Source organism: Armigeres subalbatus, chromosome 3 (assembly GCF_024139115.2).
Source record: "Armigeres subalbatus isolate Guangzhou_Male chromosome 3, GZ_Asu_2, whole genome shotgun sequence".
In the NCBI taxonomy this organism is placed as follows: domain Eukaryota; kingdom Metazoa; phylum Arthropoda; class Insecta; order Diptera; family Culicidae; genus Armigeres; species Armigeres subalbatus.
Genome location: NC_085141.1, coordinates 312,567,388 through 312,587,569, shown reverse-complemented (window position 1 = coordinate 312,587,569; position 20,182 = coordinate 312,567,388). Strand labels below are relative to the sequence as shown.

Here is a 20,182-nt window from a genome sequence, read left to right as displayed (position 1 = left end):
ACCCAAAAACGCTTGATTTCGTCTCTTTGAAATTGCAACTGAAATTGGAAGTCACTATTTGGTCACTTTTTCTGCAACTGAAAGTCACTATTTGGTCCCTTTTTTCGTCAGCTTTGGTCACTGAAGTCACTATTTTGAGTGGCTTCGGTCGCTACCAGCCCTGCGCCACAGATTTCGCGTGCTTGGGTCTCTCCACCATGTTCTACCGAGGGAAGATTTATTACGGTGCTATCACCGAAAGATTACACGCTATATAGTCGTCTCGAGTACTAAATCACCAACCAGCTACCATAATAATGGGGTGCAATAAGAAGCTACCGCCTTGAGGATTCTTATGACACAAAAGACCGGCATCATCCCGGTAAATGGCCGTGCATAATGGGCAGGGGGACAGCTGAGCACAATAGAGACCTGAATGTTGCTTCTATCAGCGCGTGCTAACGCTCCGGATCTGAATAAACCGGCTTCGCTAGGAGGTTATTGTGTCAAATTGAAGGGGGACCGCGTTGGTCCAGGAATAGAGAGGGCAATCTGTTTATCAGTATCGTTATCTTTATTGTGGTGTTATGATGGTATAAATTAGCGGTCGTTGAGATCCGACTAATGAAGGCATCATGCTCATAGTTTTTTTGTATTAGGCATTGAAAAGATCAATTACCAATTGCCAGATGCCATCGTATGTGGTAAACCGACATTTTCTAATTAGGTATTTAGCACGAAGAAAAAGTTAATTGATCAATTAATATGAGTGGACAATTGCATGTTCTTTTTACAGGAACGCCTAAGAATCGAACGTTATTGAAAGGGAAACAACAGGATTTCAACACCAAATTTTATTATATTCTATTATATTTAATTTTATATTTATCTCAAAGTTCAGAATTTTGAAAAAATCTTTAAAGCTCAAAAGGATGTGAATGAGAATAATTTAAAATAAAAATCTCTTCATAATTTTTCTGAAGTTTGGTCGTAGTAGCCAACGCGATCGGTAGTGTCCTGTGACGTTTCCTTAGTTTTTTTTTTTACAAATTTTCGGCTGAAAAATTTTTATTTAACATTAGTTTTCTGTGAAGTGAAAGCAATTCAACATCAAGAGAAAAGGAGGCCCGCTGAAGAAACGGCTCGTGATTCTCTGCTCGGACATCTTAGCATGACTGAACGCGTTGGGTGTGTGAAAATGGTTTTCAGCTAATTTGTAGTGTCACAGCTTTGATAGAAGAAAGTTCAGAAGATTGAAGTTGCAATCGATATACGGTGAACGACACCGACTATGACATCATGGCCGCAGGTAACGCGAAACGGTCAGCTGCTGCATTCAGGAGCGTCGTCGTTGGCGTTGGAGGACTGATACCATCAAAGCTAATAAGATGTCCCTGATCGAAGGCGATAGCAATGACCAGTCATCGGATGCGATTCAAAATGAGGAGCGAAAGTGGACAGCAAATGGGCAAATTTAATCGGTGAGGACGTTCTAGTTATTTTTATGCTAATCAAATTGTTTGATACTAAATACGTACAGGGCATCGTTTGCTGCTATTGCCGCGGATACTGTGGGAGTCCCAGGTATCCGGTTCAAGCTTTAGCTAGCAACGGTGGCTCTTCTCGACCTTCTACGCCCCGAGTAGTTAGTACGAATAAGGGCGTCCTTGTGATGTTTTGCTGTACCTGTTGTGAATAGCTAGTACATTCCCATTCCCTACACTTCCTGAAGACTCCTTCGTGCTTCAGGAGTGAATCCTTTTTGTACAGTACTAGTATTCGCAACAAAAAGGGCACCATTACGGAGCATGAGATTTGATCAAATTATTCGTAGTACAACTTGTTCAACGCCCCCGGTTGGGTGAGGGATAGAGGATGACAAACACACACACAAAATCTCTTCATAATTTTTCTGTGTCTAGATATGGTTACACAATTTTTGAATAACGTTAAAAACCAATACTGAAGACCGAAAACAAATGTTTTAAGGAGGATAATATTTATGAAAATGTGCGAAAAAATCCAGTGCCTACCGATGGAAAACAAACCAACACCTTCTAGTTCTCTAGAGCATCCCTCTTGCACTATAAAATACCCCCAGTAATGTAACAGTAAGACGCGCGGCTACAAAGCAAGACCATGCTGAGGGTGGCTGGGTTCGATTCCTGGTGCCGGTCTAGGCAATTTTTGGATTGGAAATTGTCTCGACTTCCCTGGGCATAAAAGTATCATCGTGTTAGCCTCATGATATACGTGGGACGAAAGGCTCTCACCGCAATCAAACCTTTCGTGTTAGTGGACAGCAGTCTTCCCGTTCCTGAATGTGAGCTGGGAAACAGGGTCTTCCAAATCCCATTTACAGGTCAAAACACCACATTGCTTCCAAAAAAACAAATCTTTGGAATGTAATTCTGAGTAAACTCCTTTGCTCCCTGGCTTCATCGAGTACCATCCTCCAGGCAGTGGTTATAAATTTTCCTACTTCATCAAGTCTGCTTTTTTTCATTTCCATGAAATTCACATCTTCCACCACCCCTGAAGAAGCCCCTCTTGCTCTCAGTGCAGACGAATCTGCGCTGCCAACGATCAGCAGCCAATCCTGTACCTGCGTTGGAAGATAGGGTCTTGGGAACCCCCATACCGCTGGCAAGCATCAATTGCACTGATACTCACAAGCGAAACCTGTGCCTTAGACTCTAAGGCTTAGAGGTATCTATTTCATCCACCAATGGATCCTCGTCTGAGCCTCTTGATAACCGGTCGCAATCACCAGAGTACATTGCTCGTTGCCTGATTGAGGGTGTGTCCTGTGGAGTCTGCCTAGGATGTTGTTGGGTTCGACAGTGTGCTCTGTTGAATTTCTATAAAATGCTACTGATCAATCATATCATGATAGCAAATGTATTGCTAGAACTTCACGGCAGGCGCGGGTATAACCGATTCAAATAGCGCTACTTCTCACAAAAACATGTATCCTTGGGTGGCGCTGCACCCAATCATTAGTGATCGGGTCTTCTCCATGTAAAAATATTCCCACTAGCTGACGTCTAGGAGATCAGCTGCAGTTCAGAAGAAAGCGAAAGTTATCGCCTAGGTCAGTTCTATTTTGATAAGCGAGGTACGAAGGTCAGTAGTAGAGTGTAGGAAGCAACAAACGGTGAACGTCCATACAAATTCTGTGCTTTTTCGTCTGCTTTCGTCGCGGGCAGCAGGGACTATGTCCAAGGGCTTGACGATCCCTCCCCAGGCCATCTGCGAGTTGTGGGGCTTGCCTAGGATGTGGTGGGGTTTGACAGTGGGCCCTGTTAAACCTCTATAAAAAGCTGCATGTATCCGCAAGTAGGCCCCACCAAAGCGACCGTGTGCCGCTCAAAGCGCACAAGCCCAAGTCCTGGTGTTAGGTGGGACGCTAAACAGCCCTGACACGACGGCCCTCCGACGAGACAGGAGGTTTGCGCAGGCCCAATAAGCCGCCTAGAAAACCAATCATTACGAACAATATAAGAGATAATGCGACTCGATATAATCGGCAAAGACCTAGGCGACGAATACAGGATCACGATTGGAAGCTTGGAACATGGAATTGCAAGTCGCTAGGTTTCGCAGGTTGCGACAGGATGATCTACGATGAATTACATCCCCGCAACTTCGACGTCGTGGCGCTGCAGGAGATTTGCTGGACAGGACAGAAAGTGTGGAAAAGCGGGCATCGAGCGGCTACCTTCTACCAAAGCTGTGGCACCACCAACGAGCTGGGAACCGGCTTCATAGTGCTGGGTAAGATGCGCCAACGCGTGATTGGGTGGCAGCCAATCAACGCAAGGATGTGCAAGCTGAGGATTAAAGGCCGTTTCTTCAACTATAGCATCATCAACGTGCACTGCCCACACGAAGGGAGACCCGACGACGAGAAAGAAGCGTTCTACGCACAGCTGGAGCAGACATACGATGGATGCCCACTGCGGGACGTTAAAATCGTCATCGGTGACATGAACGCACAGGTAGGAAGGGAGGAAATGTATAGACCGGTCATCGGACCGGATAGTCTGCACACCGTATCGAATGACAACGGCCAACGATGCATAAACTTCGCAGCCTCCCGCGGAATGGTAGTCCGAAGCACCTTCTTTCCCCGCAAAAATATCCACAAGGCCACATGGAGATCACCTAACCAAGAAACGGAAAACCAAATCGACCACGTTCTAATCGACGGTAAATTCTTCTCCGACATCACGAACGTCCGCACTTACCGCAGTGCGAATATTGAATCCGACCACTACCTCGTCGCAGTATGCCTGCGCTCAAAACTCTCGACGGTGTACAACACGCGTCGAAGTCGGACGCCGCGGCTTAATATCGGGCGGCTACGAGACGGTAGACTAGCCCAAGAATACGCGCAGCAGCTGGAAGTGGCACTCCCAACGGAAGAGCAGCTAGGCGCTGCGTCTCTTGAAGATGGCTGGAGAGATATTCGATCCGCCATTGGTAGCACCGCAACCGCTGCACTTGGCACGGTGCCCCCGGATCAGAGAAACGACTGGTATGACGGCGAATGTGAGCAGTTAGTGGAAGAGAAGAATGCAGCATGGGCGAGATTGCTGCAACACCGCACGAGGGCGAACGAGGCACGATATAAACAGGCGCGGAACAGACACAACTCGATTTTCCGGAGGAAAAAGCGCCAGCAGGAAGATCGAGACCGTGAAGAAACGGAGCAACTGTACCGCGCTAATAACACACGAAAGTTCTATGAGAAGTTAAACCGTTCACGTAAGGGCCACGTGCCACAGCCTGATATGTGTAAGGACATAAACGGGAACCTTCTTACGAACGAGCGTGAGGTGATCCAAAGGTGGCGGCAGCACTACGAAGAACACCTGAATGGCGATGTGGCAGACGAAGATGGCGGTATGGTGATGGACCTGGGAGAACGCGCTCAGGACATAGTCTTCTGGCTCCGAATCTCCAGGAAATCCAGGAGGAGATCGGCCGGCTGAAAACAACAAAGCTACCAGGAAAGCTATTCAAACACGGTGGTGAGGCATTGGCTAGAGCACTGCACTGGGTCATTACAAAGATTTGGGAGGAGGAAGTTTTGCCGCAGGAGTGGATGGAAGGTGTCATGTGTCCCATCTACAAAATGGCGATAAGCTGGATTGTAGCAACTACCGCGCAATCACATTGCTGAACGCCGCCTACAAGGTACTCTCCCAAATTTTATGCCGTCGACTAGCACCAACTGCAAGGGAGTTCGTGGGGCAGTACCAGGCGGGTTTTATGGGCGAACGCTCCACCACGGACCAGGTGTTCGCCATTCGCCAAGTACTGCAGAAATGCCGCGAATACAACGTGCCCACACATCATCTATTCATCGACTTCAAAGCCGCATATGATACAATCGATCGGGACCAGCTATGGCAGCTAATGCACGAACACGGTTTTCCGGATAAACTGATACGGTTGATCAAGGCGACGATGGATCGGGTGATGTGCGTAGTTCGAGTTTCAGGGGCATTCTCGAGTCCCTTCGAAACCCGCAGAGGGTTACGGCAAGGTGATGGTCTTTCGTGTTTGCTATTCAACATCGCTTTGGAAGGGTAATACGAAGAGCAGGGATTAACACGAGTGGTACAATTTTCAATAAGTCCGTCCAGCTATTTGGTTTCGCCGACGACATAGATATTATGGCACGTAACTTTGAGAAGATGGAGGAAGCCTACATCAGACTGAAGAGGGAAGCTAAGCGGATCGGACTAGTCATCAACACGTCGAAGACGAAGTACATGATAGGAAGAGGTTCAAGAGAAGACAATGTGAGCCACCCACCGCGAGTTTGCATCGGTGGTGACGAAATCGAGGTGGTAGAAGAATTTGTGTACTTGGGCTCACTGGTGACTGCCGAAAATGACACCAGCAGAGAAATTCGGAGACGCATAGTGGCTGGAAATCGTACGTACTTTGGACTCCGCAAGACGCTCCGATCGAATAGAGTTCGCCGCCGTACCAAACTGACAATCTACAAAACGCTCATTAGACCGGTAGTCCTCTACGGACACGAGACCTGGACGATGCTCGTGGAGGACCAACGCGCACTTGGAGTTTTCGAAAGGAAAGTGCTGCGTACCATCTATGGTGGGGTGCAGATGGCGGACGGTACGTGGAGGAGGCGAATGAACCACGAATTGCATCAGCTGTTGGGAGAACCATCCATCGTTCACACCGCGAAAATCGGACGACTGCGATGGGCCGGGCACGTAGCCAGAATGTCGGACAGTAACCCGGTGAAAATGGTTCTCGACAACGATCCGACGGGCACAAGAAGGCGAGGTGCGCAGCGGGCAAGGTGGATTGATCAGGTGGAAGATGACTTGCGGACCCTCCGTAGACTGCGTGGTTGGCGACGTGTAGCCATGGACCGAGCCGAATGGAGGAGACTCTTATATACCGCACAGGCCACTTCGGCCTTAGTCTGAATAAATAAAAATATAAATTTTTCGTCTGCTATGTAATAGCTATACAGCAGCTTTGATGATCAGTGTTCAATAAATTAAATAAAACTTATCTACATTTGTGCTACGATGACCATTTTGCTGCTGTTTCTATTGTGACCATTCTCTGATTGAGCCGGTCTTATTGTGCCAACGGTAACGAAGTTACCTTGACTTTTTTTTCAACCTTTCGTGTCCAGCTACAGCACCTAGGTGGATTCGGTCAAGCAGTTCAGCTATCGGTTGTGGCTCATGATGAACACTTCTTCGTGGTGCAGCAATAAAATCCAATTATCATCGTTTGATGTTGTTCCTGTTGGCTGTTCCAATATTTCAAGGCACAGTTTGCCTTGGATAGGGTGAGTACCTTTCCAAGTTGCTAAATATCAAGTGGTCTATTTTTTGGACAGATTTGCCATCCATCAACGGAAGCCGTTTTTTGTTTCTGCGGCTATCATGGCAGAGCTCGATATTCTCGTCGCCATAAGGACTACACTGCTCACTTCACTGGGTCGGACAGAGGCATTCATCGATAACTATACGACGCTGCAAGGGACCAAGGGCAAGTTCCGCTTCGATTGAGTCATGTGGACAACATCTGGGCCAGCATAGAACTGGTACAAGAATAATTAGAGGACTTAGCTACGACAGAGGAAAGTTCGTGCCGATTATCAAACGGCAGCCCTTACTTTACACCGATCAATGTGGAAAAACGATCCATAAAAAAATGAAAAACATTCCATAAATAACATCTGAATTTTCCATAAAACGCTACCATAAATCCATAAAATAGTTCGAGAGATTCCATTTTTATGATCCAAAAAACTTTGAAAAATGATCCATAAAAACTATATATTGATCCATAAAATTTCAAATTTGCGCAATTTATATCCTGATGATGATCCATAATTTCAGCCATATGATCCATAATTTTGGTCATATGATCCATAATTTTGATAATGTGGTGTCAGGCCATTTGGCCGAATGCCGTCTGGCCGAATGCCGTTTGGCCGAACGCCATTTGGCCGAATGCCGTTTGGCCGAACGGGTCGTTTGGCCGAATGCCGTTTGGCCGAATAGTTGAAAAAATTAACCTCAAATTACGAGTAGCCAAGTGTGAAAAATGAAACGTGAGTAATGAGAAATAAGAAGTGAGAAGTGCGATGTGCAAAGTGTGAAGAGAAAAGTGAACAGAGAACTTCTTCCTTTTTCCTTTTTCCTTCTTCCTTCTTCCTTCTTTCTTTTTTTCTTCCTTCTTCCTTCTTCTTTTTTCCTTCTTCTTTCTTCCTTTTTTCTTTTTCCTTCTTCCTTCTTCCTTCTTCCTTTTTCCTTCTTCCTTCTTCCTTCTACCTTCTTCCTTCTTTCTTCTTCTTTCTTCTTTCTTCATTCTTCCTTCTTCCTTCTTCCTCCTTCCTTCTTCCTTCTTCCTTCTTGCTTCTTCCTTCTTCCTTCTTGCTTCTTCCTTTTTCCTTCTTCCTACTTCCTTCTTCCTTCTTCCATCTTCCTTCTACCTTCTTCCTTCTTCTTGTTTCTTTCCTCCTTCCTCCTTCCTTCTTCCATCTTCCTTCTTCCTTCTTCCTTCTTCCGTCTTCACTCTTCCTTCTTCATTCTTCCTTCTTCCTTCTTCCTCCTTCCTCCTTCCTTCTTCCTTCTTGCTTCTTCATTTTTCCTTCTTCCTTCTTTCTTCTTCGTACTTCCTTCTTCCTTCTTTCATCTTCCTTCTACCTTCTTCCTTCTTCTTTTTTCTTTCATCCTTCTTTCTTCTTCCTTCTTCTTCTTCCTTCTTCCTTCTTCCACCTTCCTTCTTCCTTCTTCCTTTTTCCTTCTTCCTTCTTCCTTCCTCCTTCTTCCTTATTTCTTCTTCCTTTTTTCTTTTTCCTTTATCCTTCTTCCTTCTTTCTTCTTTCTTCTTTCTTCTTCCTTCTTCTTTCTTTCTTCTTCCTTCTTCCTTCTTCTTTTTTCTTCTTCCTTCTGCATTGTTTCTTGTTTCTCTTTTTTTTCCTTGATTCTTTCTTCTTTCTCTTCCCTTATTCTTCGTTCAGAGAGTTTCAACTATTCGGCCAAACGGCATTCGGCCAGATGGCGTTCGGCCAAATGACCCTTTCGGCCAAATGGCATTCGGCCAAACGACATTCGGCCAAACGGCATTCGGCCAAATGACCCTAAACCGATAATGTGATCCATAATGCTTGGAAAGAAGGCCAATGAAACTATATTAATTGAACACACATTTTATAAAATCTATGGATCATTTGGATCAGTTATGGATCAAATGGCCAGAATTATGGATCATATGACTAAAATTATGGATCATATTACTGAAATTATGGATCGTCATCACGATAAAAAAAATGCGCGAATTTGAAGTTTTAGGGATCAAAATATAGTTTTTCATGGATCTTTTTCCAAAGATTTATGGATCATTTGTCATATTTTCATGGGAAAATAGCAAGAATTGTATGGTTTTTCTTGACCATGTTAATGGAACATATTTCCCAATTAATTGCTAAATTTTAGCTTAGTTATGGATCGAAAAATTATTCTTTATGGAAAACCATTAACTATTTTATGGATTTATAGTAGCATTTCAAGGAACATTCAGATGTTATTTATGGATCGTTTTCCAGTTTTTTATGGATCCGTCTTTATCGTTTATATGCAAAAGTATGTTTTGCCTTATCAAACTCGGCTTAGTACAATAAAGGCAAATTTGCTATCAAAAACGCCTCTCACTTCTCTTAACGTGCGCAATCCCTGTTCTGCTCCAACCAACTCCACTCTTTGTGGGATCAAGCTTCCGACTTTCTCGCTTCCAAAACTCGACGGCGATTACCAGCAATGGCTCACCTTTCACGAAACTTTCGTCGCTTTGATCCATTCGAATGCTGATGTACCGGATATGTATTCAAAAGTTTCACTACTTGAGGGCGACTCGGGATCCCGAGCAGGAGAAATTGGCTCAATAATACTTAATTCTGTTATTGATACCATACGCTGTTATGAACTAGCTCTGCATAAGAGGTAGAATACCAGATGAATAATACCAAAAAACTAATATGCACAATACTTAAGCCATAACAAACTCAGTTATTAAGTTGAATTTCAATACCAAATGAATAACCAATTATTAATCGTATGGTATTGAAATACCTAAGCATGGTATGCCTCAAGTATTCTGCATACATATAAGTTTTTGGTATTATTTTTTGGTATTTTACCTCTTATGCAAGGCTAAATCATACCAATTTATGTTATCGAGGTCGTCGCTCCTGCTCGGGGTAGGACATCTAGGTAATGTTGATTTGGTTCGATGTCTGGTTCTGATATTAGCATTAGCTTAAATCGATTCGCACACATTTGTGATGTGCGTTTATGAAGTGGAAACCTATAAGTGAAAGGATAATCGCTGCCAGATTTAGAATACGGGTCCGAACCCTTACTATAATCCAATGGTTTAAATAACTGTTGTCTTCCTTTTACAAGTATTTAAACATTTTCCTCTAAGACGCTCGCAAATAATTACTCATTATAATCCAATAGTAGCGACAACAGAACAGTTATGCGGAAACAGACCCTTCTTGATGTACGTAATAAACGTTGAGCCGATATCGCGTCTGATCTTCACCTCCGCAACGGCGAAATACGCATGCGCATTGTGCGCATTCGTCGGCAGGAGGAGAGACTTGGACGACGGTTCAAGGTCCTTCGTTAACCCTTATGCGGCCGACAGTGTACCCATGTTCCATTTTCAACTTCAAGTGGCGATATTTCAATGTCTTTTTATAGCTGAAAGCTGCAACTCGGTGACATCAAAGAACTCCATAAAATGTAGCATCTGTGAGAGAATCACGTTGATACAGGGAGGAGGGACGTGGGGAGGAGCATCTGATTTTTTTTACCACGTGGATGACCGACAGGGTACCCGTGTTCCCATAAATTGATATTTTCATAACTTCAATAATTTTTAACCGATTTAGATAATTTTGACAGTTTTGGAAACAGAAACTCATATACTTTTTGCCCATTGTCAAGGCTTACAGCTTTTGACCATGGTTATACAAGAAATCTTTAAAGTTAGGCTTGAGAGTCTACACGCGTGACCAAAGGACTATCAACCAGTTTCAAATACATTATATGCTCATTGCGCTTCTTAGAATAGTCGGTGTTCACAGTATATGTTCTGGGTCTCCAAAAACCTCTGGAGTAAAGCCTCAGTCATCCGAAAAATCAATGGAATAAGATCTTGAGGTCTGCTAGCGTTAATAAAGGTCTATGTTTGATCATTTTCATTCACGTTGGGAAACCCTCTTATAACGCCCTATTTGAATCAGTACAAATAACCAAGACTGCGTCAAAACGTTTCCGGTAGAATTGCAAGTAGTTTAGTGACATTCTATATGAACTATTATATCTAAAAATATTGAAGTAGTATTAGTTTTAAGTTGCCAGGTCAAGACGAATTTAGACCGAAATAAAACGACACTTGGATTTTGAACACAGAAGTAACCACAGCTCATCGTCATCTACATCCTCCGAAACATAAAGTGGTGCCGAAACCCGGGATTTCTCGCCTCGCCGGATAATCTATCGAATCGTCCAATCAATTCAGTGAGCCATAAGGACATCGTTTCATCGTGTCGCTGAGATAACAGGGCCGCACGCCGCACTACATCGGGAGTTCTCATAGGAGAACGCCATTCGCAAGTTAAGTATCAATCAGACAAAAGGTTAGTGCAAAGGGTATGTCAAATCGGTGATAGAGCAATGGCTCCAAAGGCAAGGGTAGTTCGAAGTGTGTCTTCAAAGCTGAAAGGTTTGAAACGGCGTAGAAACACTATTCTAGGCTCCGCGTCCGTCATTAGAAATTTTGATATGAATTTCACACAACAACAAACTAACCAAGTGCCTATACAGATTGAGATGTTAGATGAGTTATGGAATCAATTTTTGGAAGTACAGGACGAAATAGAAGTCCTGGAGGACCCCTCCGGAGAAGATATTTCGGAGGAGCGAGTATCCTTTCAAAATATGTATGTAGAGTTGAAATCAGCCTTGGTTGGAAAGTTACCACCACGTGCGAATCCTATTCAGTCTGTTCGTGCTACAGTACCCAACCCAATTAGCAGTGGTGCTCAAGCGATCCGCCTTCCAGAAATCAAGATTCCCGAATTTGATGGGAATCCTGAGGAATGGATTGAATTTAGAGACATTTTTAAATCGCTTATCCATGTAAATTCGAGTATTACAGCGGTGCAAAAACTACATTATTTGAAGGCAGCCCTGAAGGGCGAGGCACATAGAATAGTAACCAGCCTGGAAGTTTCCACAGACAATTATGTACTTGCCTGGAAACTGATTAAAACTAGGTATAATAATCCAAACCTTTTAATAAAACGCCATATTGCCGCTTTATTTTCTATTCCGCCTCTGAAAAGGGAATCCGCTTCCCATTCAAAGCAAAACATTCTAGCACGTATATGGTGTCTGAACCATCAAATAGATGCACTATGTGTAAAGAATCACATTTTTGTATGGCTGTGAGCAGTTCAAAAAACTAACACCTAAAAATCGTTTCAACATTGCTAAAAAATACAAGTAGTGAATTAGTTGTTTGCATGGACACCATATGGCAAAAAGCTGCAATTCCTCTAGCTGTAATGTCTGTGGACACCGTCACCATACATTGCTTCAACTAGTACCTATCGGTACAGATGTTGAGGTGAACAATACCGGTGTGGAGCGATCGCAAACTTTTGTGACCAGTGGGGAACATATGGAAGGAGATCACACACAATCTCAGCAACAACGTTCATTACAAATAGGTAAAGAAACGTTGAAAATACGATCGAAGCTAAATGCATGCAATCCGTATTCAGTAGAGTCGATAGACAACATTCCGTCTCGTGTTTACAATACCACACAATCATCAAGTCCTAGGACTAATACTTTCTCGGTGGTACTTGAACTAAATACACCCTCGTTACCTCAACACAGTACTTCTCGCGTTGTGTGCTCAAACCGTATGAGCAATAGAACAAACTCATCGGGAGTTGACGATTCGTCGCGGTTTAACTCAGAGGTCTTTTTAGCCACCGCAATTGTAAAGGTGGAAGATAATGATAAAAATATACATTTCGCGCGTGTAGTCTTAGATAATTGCTCTCAGTGTAACTTCATTTCGGAGGCGTTAGCCTCAAAGCTTCGACTGAGCAGAGTGAAGACCAATATGGAAGTGGTCGGCATTGGACCTGGAAAGGTACGTGTGACCGAAATGGTGGGAATGACCATAAGTTCACGAATCGGTTCCTTCGAATTTAGGATTTATTGTTTAATCCTCCCGAAAATTCCCGCGATCTTACCTAGTCGAAACGTAAACATAAGTGAATGGAAATTCCCGACAAATGCTAAATTAGCGGATCCGCGTTTCAACATTAGTGCCGGTGTGGATATCTTTATTTTTTTTTTTTCCTCGTTTGTCGGGTGAAGATCACTGCGTCCAGATTTTAGGACTATTGTGATATACCCTTTTACTGTGAAATACGCAAGTTATCTCAGTAACATGTTTGTCACTGAGATACCTTGGTATCGACTGAACTCAAGACCATCTATTATTGATGAATAGAGATCCTGAGTTACAGTATGTGACTCCCCCATTCTGGCGAGACTAGCTTTATGAAGCCAACCACGTCCTTGGGGGATAAGATCCATATGTCAGCAGGCCCTAAAAGGGCTTGCTGAGAACTTTGAACCTACGTTGGGTGAGTGCACTGCAATAGCAGAGGATGTGTTCTGATGTTTCTCTCTCCTCGTCACAGAAGCGGCAATTTGAGGTTTGGATTGCTCCGATCTTTTGTAGATGGTATCTGCAGGGCAGTGTCCAGTTATTAGACCGGTGTAGATGTTGAGATCCCTTTGTTGAGACCTAATAGTTGTTGGGTTTTCTTGTTAATCGTTACGAGCCTTTTGGATTGGCTCGTATGGGAAGTGCATTCCAGTTTGATGTGATTTGACTGACCATATATTTGTTCAGTTCCATTTTTACAGAGCAGTCTGAGATCCCGCAGAAGGGCTCAGGGCCAATGAACCTTTCATTAGATCCATTCCTGGCTAGCTCATCAGCAATCTCGTTTCCCTCTAGACCCGTATGTCCTGGGATCCAATATAGGTAGACTCGATTGCGTATGGATAAGTTTTTCAAACCCAGAATGCATTCCCACACTAGCTTTGAGTTACAAGTGTAGTTATTAAGCGACTTAAGTGCCGCTTGGCTGTCAGAGAAAATACATATTTTTGCAAATCTATACTTTCTCCTCAGGCATAATAACACGCATTCTAATATTGCATATATTTCCGCCTGAAATACTGTGGGCCACTGTCCTAAGTGGACAGAAATTTTTGTTGTAGGGCCATAGATTCCGGATCCTGTCAGATTATTCATTTTCGAACCATCTGTGAAGAAATTTATAGAGCCTGTTGGAACGATGGGTCCACCTCCTTCCCACTCCTGGCGGGAAGGAATGAACACATCGTAAGGTAAGTCATAATTGACTACCGTTTCCATCCAGTCACTACAAATTCCTATTGCGGGATTTATGGCAAATTCATTTAATATGCTGATGTGACCCGTAAGGTCTCCCGACAGCAGTGTTTTTGTTCTCTTTAACCTTAGAGCACCTTTTTCCGCTTCCAGCTTTATGAATTGATCTAACCGGGGCAGGTGAAGCATTGCGTCTAGGGCCAAAGTGGGTGTACTACGAACTGCAACAGTGATGGCTATGCAAGCGGTGCGTTGGATTTTGTTGAGCTTAGCCCTTGCAGCAGCCTCATTAGTTTTAGGCCACCAGACAAGGGAAGCGTAAGTTGTCCTGGGACGGACAATGGTTTTATATATCCACATGATCATACTTGGTTTTAGGCCCCATCTTTTACCAAGGGTTTTGAACAAACCCAAAGTGTATTGAGACCTTTCTGCACAACTGATTGGAGATGAGAGTTCCAATTAAGCTTTGCGTCGAGTATGACACCTAGATATTTTACTTCACTTGAATAAACTAATTGTGTTTGATTCAAGAAAAGGGTTTCAGTTGTACCTTTCTCCGTTTGGTGAAAGGGATAATGGAAGTTTTGTAGGATTTATGCCTAGTTGATACTTTTGACACCAGGAAAAAGTGTGATTTAGGGCAGATTGCATTCTTTCCACGATAACACTTTCGAATTTGCCTCGTACAATAATGACAACGTCATCAGCATATCCAACCACTTCGAAGCCTCTTCTCTCTAAGCTGTCTAGAAGCTCATCCACCACCAGTGACCACAACAAAGGAGAAAGCACTCCGCCTTGCGGACACCCCCTTGTTGCTTTAACAGTGATGTATGAACCGCTAAGCTCAGAGGAGATTTTCCGATTAGCTAGCATAGCATGTACCCAGGTAACAATGCATGGGTCGAATTTTCTCCTCAACATTGCTGACCCTATAGACGAATAAGAAGCGTTATCGAATGCGCCCTCAATATCAAGAAATGCTACAAGAGCAATTTCTTTTGCATTAAGTGTTTTTTCGATTTTTGAACTACCGTATGTAGTGCCGAGATCGTAGATTTTCCACTTTGATAAGCGAATTGGTCTTTTGACAAAGCCATTGCTTTCATGAATTTGTGATTTATGTACTCGCATAGTACCTTTTCCATAATTTTGAGCATTACAGAGGATAAACTTATCGGCCTGAATGCTTTGGGGTTGGTTTTATCTCTCTTGCCTGCCTTCGGAATGAAGACAGCCCGGATTTGACGCCAATCGTTAGGTATGTGCCCCAAAATCAGACTCGCCTTAAAAATCTCAACCAAGGGTGGAACCAGTGTTTTCTCCTCTTTTGGATCAACGCTGGAAATATTCCATCCATGCCAGGAGACTTAAATGGCTCGAAAGATCTCACAGCCCTCTCAACCCTGGCCCGAGTGAAAGCTTCCTTTGCAACCTTTATTGCGTCTTTTTAGACCCAGAAACCCATGATTGGATCTCTTGTGGATCTGAGACAGCAATTCCAGTGCCTTGGTCGCCGATGCTCGACTCAGGGATTGAATCAGGGAAGTGGATCTTTAACAATTCGCTCAGTGTATCGCTTGGCTCTACAGTGAGCGAACCATCCGTCTTTCGAGGCTACCCACACCATTGGAGTGGTCTTTTGAAAGAGTTTTTGAGTCTGGCCACTACGGGTGTATTCTCTATGCTTTCACACATTAGAATCCACGATTTCCGTTTGGCTGACCTTATTTCTTTGTTGTAGTTCGTCAGGGCCTTTCTGTATAGGCTCCAATCGCCGGTTCGCTTAGCACGATTGAACTCCCTACGCGCAGTTTTCCTAAGCTTCTCAAGAGTTTTATTCCACCATGGAACGTCTCTACTCGAACTAGTTGATTTAGTTGGACAGCTCTCTTGGTAGGCGTTAAGGATTTTGTTTTTAATGGATTTGGACGCATCTTCCAATTGTGTTATGGACTTGATGTGACTTTCTATGATGTACTCTTCGGATCGTAGGATAGCTGAGTAGGATTCCCAATCAGTTTTCTTAGGATCTTTAAACGTTTTTTCCATCGTTAGACCCCCTTCCCATTCGAAGATGATGTGTTTATGGTCTGACATTGATATTTCTTCAGAAACATGCCAGTTTTTTATTTTATCAGAGATAGACCGACTACATAGAGTCAAGTCCAAAACTTCCTGACGTGGATATCTTGCTTGGAGCCGAACTTTTTTTCTCATTATTAAATAGTGACAAACAGATAATCAATAAAGGTTATCCGTTGTTACAGAGCACCGTTTTCGGGTACGTCGTTTCGGGCATGTATACAGGATCCGGAGGAAACCCGTCTTTGTGTATCATCAGCAATAGTAGTAGATTAGATGAGAGTATTGTCACCGGATGACAGATGGTGTGAAGAACACTTCAATCGCACGGTGGCGCGGCGTGACGACGGTCGGTATGTGGTGCGGTTGCCAATACGTGAAGATCGGAGAGAATTCCTTGGTGACTCATACCAGCTAGCACAACGTCGGTTTCTAGCAGCTGAGAGGCGATTCGGGTACAATCAACAGCTGCGCGACCAGTACTCACGATTCATGGATGAATACGCGATGCTCGGACACATGGAACCCGGTATACGAACAGGTAATACAGAATTTTATTTACCCCATCACGTTATTCAGCGTCCCGATAGCTCTACGACAAAAACACGCGTCGTATTCGACGCCTCGTGCAAGGGTTGCAACCAGTTGTCTTTAAACGAAAAAATGTTTAGGCAAATTTTAGTTCACCCCGATGACCATGAGTTCCTCAAAATCGTTTGGCTCGGAAATAGACTGGAACCATTGAAAACATTTCGTTTGAAAACAGTAACTTATGGAACGGCTTGTGCTCCATTTCAAGCTGCGCGTGTATTAAATCGATTAGCTGAAGTTGAAAATCATCGATACCCTTTTGAGTCTCAGATTTTGTCTAAAAGAACGTACGTAAACGATACTCTTGCAGGTGGTGATGAATTGGCAGAAACGGTGGCAGCCACAGTACAGCTACGTATGTTGTTGTTGTCTGGTGGATTCAATGTGAGAAAGTGGTGTGCCAATGACATTCGCGTATTACAGAAAATACCCAGCGAGTTGGTTGAAATGCCAGAAGAGATTGAAATTGATCGATCGAATTCAGTCAAAACGCTCGGTCTATTCTGGAACCCTCATACTGACCAGTTCTGCTTCAAAATTCCTAATCTACCGACGGTCGATAGAGTGACTAAACGAATTGTAGCTTCAGAGATGGCGCAGTTGTTTGATCCTTGCGGTCTGATAGGATCAATAGTGGTTTTGGGCAAAAATCTTTGTACAAGGTTTGTGGTCACTAAAGATTTCATGGGACGAAGAATTGTCGGAAAATTTATCTAAATTATGGTATGAGTTTAGAAATCAGCTACCTTGTTTATTAAAACTACAAGTGCCTCGTCGTGTTGTGAGTTCTCGTCAATACACATTGCACTGTTTTAGTGATGCATCTCAACGTGGCTACGGGTGTTGCATATACGTTGTCTCCACTAATGGAGGAGCCACACATAGTAATATATTGATCACTAAGTCTCGTGTTGCCCCTTTACGTGAATTAACTATACCGCGCCTTGAACTAAGTGCATTACTTCTAGGGTGCCAGCTAGTAGAGTTATTACTAACTACGACCGATTTTCTCGGACCCGTAGTATTTTGGACAGATTCATCTGTTGTCTTACAATGGGTGCTGACGCCACCATCAATTTGGAAGGTTTTCGTTTCTAACAGGATTGGGGAAATTCAAAGGATTTAGGAGGGACACGAAATAAGACATGTACCATCGAATCAAAATCCCGCGGACAGGTTATCCAGAGAAATTCTTCCATCAGAAATATTAACAGATGAACTACATTGGAAGGGGCCTCGCTTTATCTGTGAGCGAAGAGAGAGATGGCCTGAAAATAAATTTGATAAATCAAAATTGAGTTCAGTAGAGACTGAACGTCGACCTGTAGTAACTTCATATGCAGTGGATGTAAAAAACGAATTCACAGATATTTTTTCTAGATTTTCTGAGCTTTCAAAACTGTTGAAGATAACAGCTTATTTCATTAGATTTATGAAATTAATCGTAACAAAAAATAGAAATCAACGGTTAGCCAACTTGCAACCCGAGGAAATCGATATTGCGTTGAAATCTTTAATTCGTGTTGCACAACGAGAAACCTTTCCGCACGAAATAAAAATGTTAATGAAACGCAAGGGAGAAGATTGTACGCAAACAGAACTTAACTTAAAATCATTGATTAAAGGACTCGATTTGTTCATGGATAACTTTGGATTAATTCGCATAAAGGGACGTCTAGAAAGGCTAACTGCGTCTTTTGACACTCGGTGTCCTATTTTGTTGCATGGCGAACATGCACTAACTAAACTGATTGCACGGTCCATTCATCATCAAACAATGCATGCAGGTCCTACGATGTTGTTATCGACATTAAGACAAAGATTTTGGCCTTTACACGGGCGAAAATTAGTGCGGAAAGTTGTATATGATTGTATTCATTGTTTCCGTTGTAATCCACGCAAAAATGTACAAATTATGGCTCCATTACCACTGGTGCGAATTACTCCGGCGCGAGTCTTTTCCAATTCCGGTTTAGACTATTGCGGCCCATTCAGTGTACGCTCTCTCACGGGAAGAGGATCATCTGTTAAAATGTATGTTGCTTGCTTCATTTGTATGGTCTCCAAGGCTGTACACATAGAGCTGGTGCACGACCTGTCTGCCCAAGCTTGCATAAATGCTATCAAAAAGGATCATTGCCCGACGTGGTAGATTACTTTCTTTATATTGTGATAATGCAACCGCCTTTAGGGGAGCAGATCGTGAATTGAAGGAGCTACGCCAAGGTTTTCTGGCTCAGTTTAATACGGAAATTTGGAACAGTTTTTGCTTGAATCAAGGAATAAGTTTCCACCACATTCCTGTCCGTTCTCCGCATTTTGGTGGTTTATGGGAGGCAGGGATAAAGTCCTTTAAATTTCATTTCAAGAGAATCCTGGGAAAGAAGGCGTTGCACCTTGATGAAATGAGTACAACTATCACCCAAATTGAGAGTATTTTAAATTCAAGACCCTTAACGCCACTAACTGATAACGCAACCGATTTAAATGCGTTAACTCCGGGACATTTGATTATTGGTGAACCAATGTTCTCTATTCCGGAGCCAGATGTGTCCGATCTTAGTATTAATAGGCTCAATCGATTCCAGGAAATGAGACGCGCCGTCCACGATTTTTGGAAACGATGGACACGGGATTACGTTCATCATTTGCATCAACGACTGGCACAAAGAGGAGCGCAACTACCGCGTCGGCGAGTTAGTTTTGCTGAAACAAGAGAACATGCCACCACTCCAATGGAATCTCGGAAGAATTATCGCCACGCATCAGGCAGCGACGGTCGGTGCAGAGTCGTCAACGTGCAGACGGCCAGGGGAGTGTACAGACGAGCAATAACAGAAGTTTGCGTACTTCCTGTAGACGTGGACCCCATGTCATCAAGAGTCGATACAATAGAAGATGCAGTGCAAAGCGCGACAGGGCAACCTCCCCAGCCAAGTCCAACGGTCTGACAGAATCTCGGTTCAAAGGAGCGGTTGAAGAAACTAGCGATTAGTCTAATAGGTCAATGGTCAATAATAGTCCAATGGTTCAACGGGGGGAGTATGTTTGATCATTTTCATTCACGTTGGGAAACCCTCTTATAACGCCCTATTTGAACCACTACAAATAACCAAGACTGCGTCAAAACGTTTCCGGTAGAATTGCAAGTAGTTTAGTGACATTCTATATGAACTATTATATCTAAAAATATTGAAGTAGTATTAGTTTTAAGTTGCCAGGTCAAGACGAATTTAGACCGAAATAAATCGACACTTGGATTTCGAACACAGAAGTAACCACAGCTCATCGTCATCTACTCCTCCGAAACAGTCTATCTTGTAAATTAAAAAACGGTACATGATCTTTATGGTGCTTAGCATATAATGCTTTTACATTTTATGTTCCGGATCATTCAATGACCTCTTCTTAAAACATGTTTGCATTTCAAGTAGATCTTGTTGTTGTCATTGGTTCCAGTTAGTCTACGAACTTAGTACAGTTAAGGTCTAGGGATCAA

The 20,182-nt window shown here is 43.3% G+C and overlaps 1 protein-coding gene and 1 long non-coding RNA gene across 3 annotated transcripts in view; both read left to right on the top strand.

Annotated features, from left to right (window-relative positions):
- The window catches only part of LOC134225324 (low-density lipoprotein receptor-related protein 1), a 701,179-nt gene that overhangs the window by 488,161 nt on the left and 192,836 nt on the right, over nt 1–20,182 (top strand). The window lies entirely within an intron of this gene.
- Nucleotides 12,451–19,949, top strand: LOC134220800 (uncharacterized). The gene is made up of 3 exons (XR_009982061.1): nt 12,451–12,723; nt 16,278–16,633; nt 19,272–19,949. It is a non-coding gene; the product is annotated as an uncharacterized LOC134220800 (long non-coding RNA).